The sequence below is a fragment of the Dipodomys ordii genome, unplaced genomic scaffold, assembly GCF_000151885.1.
Source record: "Dipodomys ordii isolate 6190 unplaced genomic scaffold, Dord_2.0 Scaffold93, whole genome shotgun sequence".
Taxonomy (NCBI): Eukaryota; Metazoa; Chordata; class Mammalia; order Rodentia; family Heteromyidae; genus Dipodomys; species Dipodomys ordii.
The window spans coordinates 4836093-4843868 of record NW_012267309.1 but is presented as its reverse complement, the minus strand read 5'-3'; positions in this window follow the sequence as shown (position 1 = coordinate 4843868).

Sequence of the window (7776 nt, the reverse complement as noted above, 5' to 3'; positions counted from 1 at the left end):
TCATTTTCAACATAGTGTTTTGTGTATCTCATTGTTAAAATGAGCCAACCTGTATCCTTCTTTAAGCATTTTGTTTTTTCCCTTCCCCTCCCCGAATTAGAGAAGTGTATACACAAGATGCAGGGCACCGACGTCAAATACAGTGAAAACAGGTGTTATATCCTGGGGGAGGAACATACACAGCAAAAACAAAATCACATGGTACATTATAAATAAATACATTAGAAACAATAGCAAGAAAGAAAAAACAACTTGTGTCCCTATCTTGGGGTTCATTTCACTTAACATCATCTTATCTGATCATATATAGATAGCTTTTGGCATTTTCTGCTTGTCCAAGATATATACTAGTTATTGCAAATAAAGGAAACCATGGGACCTATGTTTCTTTGGACCTGGTTTACTTCACTTAATATAATTTTTTCCAAGTCTTCCCATTTCCTAGCAAATGGGGTGATGTCATTCTTTCTGATGGAGGCATAGAATATATATATATATATATATGTGTATATATATATATTTATGTATATGCATACATATATGCGCCACATTTCCTTGATCCATTCATCTACTGAGGGGCATCTGGGTTGGTTCCATATCTTAGCTATGGTAAATAAGGCTGCAATAAACATAGTTGTGCTGGTAGCTTTAGTATGGCCTTGTTTGTGATCATTTGGGTAAATGCCCATAAATGGGATAGCTGGGTCATAGGGGAGCTCTATGAGGAATCTTTTGAGGAACCTCCATACTACTTTCCAAAGTGGTTGAACAAGTTTACACTCCCACCAACAATGCAGTAGCGTTCCCTTCTGTCCACATCCCCTCCAGCATCTGTTGTTATTAAAGTTCTTGATTATAGCCATTCTAACTGGGTAAGGTGGTATCTCAATGTTGTTTTGATTTGTATTTCTTTTATGGCTAGGGAGGTTGAACATTTCTTCATGTATCTATTGGCCATCCTTCTTTCCTCTTCAGAGAGGTTTCTCTTTAAGTCTTTAGCCCACTTATTTATTGGGCAATTGTTTCTCTGAGGATTTGTTGTTGGGGGATTTAATTTTTTGAGTTCCAAGTATATTTTAGATATGAGACCCTTGTCTGTTGCATGGCTAGTGAAGATCTTCTCCCAATCCAGGAGCTTTCTATTGATCTTGCTAGCTATGTTCTTTGCCATGCAGAAGCTCTGCAACTTCATGCAATCCCATTTGTCCAACCTTTCTTTGATTTGTTGTGTTTCTCAGTCTCTATTAAGAAAATTTCAGCCTGTGCCATGGAGACCTAGGGTTTCTCCTATTCCTTCCTGTAATGTTTTCAGGGTGTCTGCTTTGACTGTGAGGTCTTTGATCCATTTGGAGTTGATTCTGCTGCGGGGTGATAGATAAGGATCCAGCTTTAGTTTTCTACAAGTGATTAACCAATTTTGCCAGCACCATTTACTGAAGAGGCTGTCTTTCTTCCATTCTGTTTTTTAGCTCCCTTATCAAAGATTAGATGGCTATATTTCTGTAGGTTCATTTCTGGGTTTTCAATTGTATTCCATTGGTCCTGAGGTCTGTTCTTGTGCCAGTACCAAGCTGTTTTGATTACTATGGCTTTGTAGTAGAGTTTGAAATTTGGTATAGCTATTCCTCCAGCACTGTTCTTTCTGTAAAAGATAGTTTTTGCTATTCGGGGTCTTCAATTGAGGGTTAATTCTATACCCTGCTATTTTGCCAAAGTTTCAAATCAGCTTGAGTAATTTCGGAGTGGAGTCTATAGGATTCTTTAAATACAGGATCATGTCATCTGCAAAGAGAGAGAGTTTTACTTCATCCCCTTTATGTTTGCATCTTGTCTTATTGTTGTGGCTAGGCATTCTAATACTAAATTGAAGAGAAGTAGAGAAAGTGGACATTCTTGTCTCATTTCTGAGTTTAGAGGAAATGGCTTTTGTTTTTCTTATTTAAGTAAAATGCTGGCTGTAAGTTTGTCATATACAGCTTTTATTGATTGAGGAATGTTCCATGGATTTCTAGTTTTTCCAGAGCCTTTATCATAAGGGGGTGTTGGATCTTGTCAAGAGCTTTTTCTGCATCTATTGAGATAACCATGTGGTTCTTATCCTTGCTCTTGTGATGTGTTAAATTATATTAATTGATTTGTGCATATTGAACCAGCTTTGCATCCCTTAATGAATCTTGTTTGATCATGGTGTATGATTTTTTGGATGAATTGTTGAAATCGATTGGCCAAAATTTTGTTGAGAAGTTTTGCATCGATGTCCATCAAAGAAATGGGCCTATAGTTCTCTTTCTTTGATGAGTCCCTGCCTGGTTTTGGGATTAGGGTTATGATGGCTTCATAGAATGTGGTCGGTAGTGAGTTTTCTCTTTTAATTTCATTGAAGAGTTGGAGGAGTATTGGTGTGAGCTCTGCTTTGAAGGCTTTGTAGAATTCTGCTGTAAATCCATCTGGTCCTGGGCTTTTCTTAGATGGGAGGTCTCTTATTGCTGTTTCTATTTCGATGCTTGATATGGGCCTGTTAAATTGGTTTAACTCATCTTGGTTTAGTTTCGGCATGTTGATATTTGATAGAAAATCGTCCATTGCTTATCATGTGATTTTCTTTTGTACCTTTTGTGTATTATTCCCACTATGGTATATCCACTGTTGTCACTGTATTTGATTTTGGTACCCTGCATCTTGTATATACATTATCTAATTTGGGGAAGGGAATAGGGAATAACCAAATGATGAAAAAGGACACAGGATAACCCATTGCAACAATGATACTCACAAAATACTAATGTTCAAAAAGAATTTTACAACTTCAAGGGGGGATGGAGGAGTGGGGAATGTAAGGGAGGCAAGGGATAATCGGAGAAAAACAACAGAGTGGGTAACAATGCTTGACAAGAAATGTATTCATTACCCAACTCATGCAACTACAACCCCTCTGTAAAGCATCTTTACAATAATTTTTAAAAGAAATCTTTTAAAAATCAGGTAAAATAAATTCAGTAAAGTGGTATATTATTAAGGTGTGAAAAAAGAAACCCAAACAAAAATTAAAAGGTAGTGCAATGTTTTCTGTATAGTTGGTAAGAAATACAGTAATGATCCACAATGTATCTGCTGGGCTTGCATTAAATGATAGTAGGAGAAGCTACTAAAAAGGAAATATAGACAACCCAAGAAGTTCAATAATAGAATATAAGGTCTGAAACTTCATTTCTAGTTTCAGTGAAGTCAAGATAAATCCATAGGATGTGTACAGAGTACTTTCAACACTAAAGAAGAATGATGCATGTTTTAAAAATCCATTGCGTGTTCACAGAAGCCACAGTATATTATCATGGACTCAGCCATAGATGCTCTTCTCCTGTGACAGAGGAAAATAAAAGGCACAGCTTGTGGAAAGGTCATCTTTACAGAAGGATTCTGTGATCCAAAGTTCCAAATGGAAGCCTAGTTTAGAGCAGCACACGAAGGAGCCACTGTAGCCATTCGGCTATCAATAGTGGACATTGGTCATAATTTAACTTCCTCTTAAAACAATGGGATTGTCCTGTGGTATAATAGATGAAGCCCTGTGGGATGACAGAGATACATATGATTTAGTTCTTTTGGCTTAATATTCCCAATCTTCTTACTGTATCATTAAAGTTCTGATGGCTACTTGGATTCAGCTAATGTACTACCAACTGTTTTCTTCCCATGGATTTTTAATATAGTTGATTTCCATTCAGATCACTTCTGAAGTTGAAATCTGGCTCCTCTAAATGTATGCCAATCATAATAGACCTAGAGGGAAGGTCTAGGGGTCTCTAAGATGTATAAAAGACAAGAAAGTATGATTTGGTTGAGAAGAAAAAGGGCCATTTGAACGTAGTAAAACTATGAACAAAACAAAATGGAAAGAAAAAGATAAGATGACTTTAAAATCATTAACAACAGCAGCAGCCATGAGAGGACAAGTTCCTATTATGTGTCACCCATCACAAATTCTGCTTCTCTTCTTATTTCTTTGCCATGATGGGCAGATCACTTACTTCTCAGAGCTTTAGCTTCTTTGGACAGCAATGATAATAACATATAACCCCAGATTTAGCTGGCTGGTGATGATGGCTAAATGAAGCAACATATGTGGAAGGGTCTGGTAAGGCAATAAATGATCCAAGTAGTCATCAAAACTCTAATGATGCAGTAAGAAGGTTTGCCAAAGGGCCAAAATTATATGTATCATTTAATGCTACATTATTGGACAGGAATATCCCCTTTTTTGCCAGGTGCAATCATGATAGATCTGTCAATATCTTCTTTTGTTTAGCCAAAGGACCAAAAACACCATGGAGATACCATACTACTGTCTATGAATGAATGAAAATATAGGTACAAATATACAGACACAATATTTTAAATACCTTCATTTACCCCTCCAACCCAAGGGAATACAACCAAACCAATTGTTACCACCATAAAAAGTATTGGCTTTTAAAGATAACAGTGAAAAATCTAATAGTATAAAATTAACCCATGTTGACAACTTGAAGCTGAAATAGATTTCTGGCCTAACAGAGATTCTCTTTTTTTCAGGTCAAAAGCAGTAGGACTGTGGCCCTAAGGGTAGTACTAAAGGACCATAAGAATCAAGACCTTGCCCACTTCAGGACAATGCTTACAGAAACCACACTGAATATGATAAGGACTGATTTGCTGCAGAACCAATCTATAGGAGCTATTTAGGAACAGGGTATTGTTGAGAATGTCAACATTGCAGGGTTAAAAAATAAGAATGTTCAAGGATATGGCCAGGCCAGAGTAAGATTCTACCCACTTACACTAATTAAAACCTGCCTCTGATGCTAGTTCTTAGTATGCATGTCCCATGAATCAATAAAGCCAATGGGGTAGATGCTTTGCCCTATACTCCCTAGCAATCTAAACCATAAATAAATTAATAAATATTTTAAAAGACAAGAGTAAAAAGTTTGGGTCCAAGACACCAAGCTAGTTACCTACTGAAGCCAAGTGAAATTTAGAAGGAAACTCTTAGATTTTTATTTATTTTAACCAAGAGACATCCTACAAAAAATTGGGACCATGTGAAACTAGTTGAAACAAAATATAACTTTTAAACAATTTGTTTTTCCCTTCCCCTCCCCAAATTATACCAACATCAAATACAGTGAAAACAGGGGTTAAACCATGGGGAAGGACATACAAAGCAACAAAGAAATCATATTATAAATATGTTAGAAACAATAGCAAGAAAGAAAAACCATTTGAGTCCTTATCTTGGGTTTCATTTCTCCTAACATCAACTTATTTGACCGTTTCTGCTTGTCTCAGACATATACTAGTTATTGCAAATACAGGAAACCGTGGGACCTATGTTTCTTTGGGCCTGGCTTACTTCACTTAATATAATTTTTTCCAAGTCTTTCCATTTCCTAACAAATGGGGCAATGTCATTTTTCTGATGGAGGCATAGGATTCCATTGTGTATATATGCCAAATTTTCTTAACAGGTGGACCCATTGCAACAATGAGATGTACAAGACATTATGTCAAAAAATGAACTTTACAACTTTTGGTGCAGAGTGGGCCGGGGGAGGGGGGGCTAGGGGGTAGATGGGAAGTGATGGGAAGGGGAAACAAAAAAGGAGGCAACAATGCTTGATAAGAAATGTACTCATTACCTTGCTCAGGTAATTGTAACCCCTCTGTATAGTATTTTCACAATAAAAAAACAAAAAAAGAAAAAAGAAAGAAATGTACTCATTACCTTGCTCGTGTGATTGTAACCCCTCTCTACAGTATTTTCACAATAAAAAACTTATTTAAAAAACATAGACTGTTACCCTTCCAAAGAATAAAATAGAGACAATGAAAAAATTGTATATATATATAAAATTTTTAACTCATGAAAGGTGCTTGTAGTGAACCTAGAATGTCACAGAATCATTTCAAACAACAAAACATCTTGTCCATATTTTTACTGATTTCATTCTATTTGTTCTTTATCCCACCTGGCACAGGTTGACACCTAACTTTCATTCATCTCCTAATTTGCAATTTCATTCTTTTTCAAGTAGTGGGAAGGGATAGATAGTAGTTATATACCCACTATACACTTCATACAATTCTAAAACAATTTTATCTGCCTATCACTTAAGTAAGGACCATCTAGGAAACTTTCCTCAATAACTTGTTCACTGAACTATAACATCACTGAATGTGTCAGACAACTGCTCTAAAAGCATGGGTCTCTGCCTGAGTGGGTATGGGGGTTGGCAGCATTATCTGGACAGGAATAGGGAAGCAAAGCACACATAGTTCTTAGGTACCAGGAGGCAAGAAGAACATGAGAGCAAGAAACCATTCTCAGGGAGCAAAGAACCTTCAGCTTTGGTGCAGGCTTTAAGCTCACTAGATATGCTCCATTGAGTACCAGACTTCACTTATAAAACATCAACTCAAAGATGAAATTTATTAATAATTACAAAACACTGGTAATACAACACTGAAAACCAAACATGAAATCCCTCTAAGCTCATGGCTGCTTGTGACAAGTCCAAGAATCTGGTCCTTGCTGAAGGTAAATTCCCGAATCAACATCTTACCCATCTTCTTGGCCACCTTCATGTGTCATACAATTACTTCCCAATAACCCATGTCCAACTTTCCTTCCATTCAATTCACACCATTCTGCCAGTATATTGTTCTTCTTGAACACAAGTTTGACTTTGTCTTCCCAGTGCTTATAACTCTTTATTGGGTTTCCCTTATCTTCAACTAAGATTGCATAGAGCATGAAATTTGTCATCTTACCTATTTGAAACCAAAAGAGTGTTAATCCAGGGCATTAAGTGCTTAAAATATCAGAAGGGCTGAAGGATTGGGTTCTCAGTCAGGCCTCCAGGAACTGTTTCCACATCAAGTCATCAGAACTTACCACTAAATGTACTAAAGCATAAAACATTAACACGGAGTGATGGAAGGCTGTCAATCAAATAGCAAACTTCAATAATACTGCTGTGATATCAGGATCAAAAAATCACTGCACCACAATAGCTTTTCAACCATATATATGTATATATATATATATATAACTCAGATAGCTAAGTTAATAGAAAGATGAGCTCCACTCACATCTGTTTTCCAAATCTCATGTAAGAACATCTGAATGGCAGAATCTACTTACTAGAAAAGAACTGAAAATGGTCAAAAAAATTAGGTTTTTCAATACTGAAATAAAAGAATACTTCATAGAAGGAAGTATGAATTGGATAAGGCCATCCCTATATGTATATGTAAATGGCAGCCTAATTTTTCAGTCTTTTCTGTCATTACATTTTCCATTATTTCTCTATGCATCTTTTAGTCTAGTTTCAGTGATGATTAAGACTAGATTTCATCTACTTGTACTTACAATATCCCTGGAAAGATTATTTCTTTATTTTTGGTCTATGTAATTACTATTCATTCTTCATGACCCACTTCAAATAACACCATCTTGGAAATCCTTCCAGAAATAAATACATCCTTTTCCATGTATTATTTAGCCATTTGTTATGTACTACTGTCAGTAAACCTATTTATTTTGGGTTTTACTATGGGATTACCACCACCTGCACCTTGCCACATACACACTAGACTGAAAGTTCCATGTTGAAATATTCTCTTGTTCCTTTCATATTCTCTCTATCTGGCTTAGAGTACAAAATATACTAATGAATCTGTTAAGTAGAACTAGAATACCTTTATATCAGATTTGCCCATAAAGACCAGTAAACC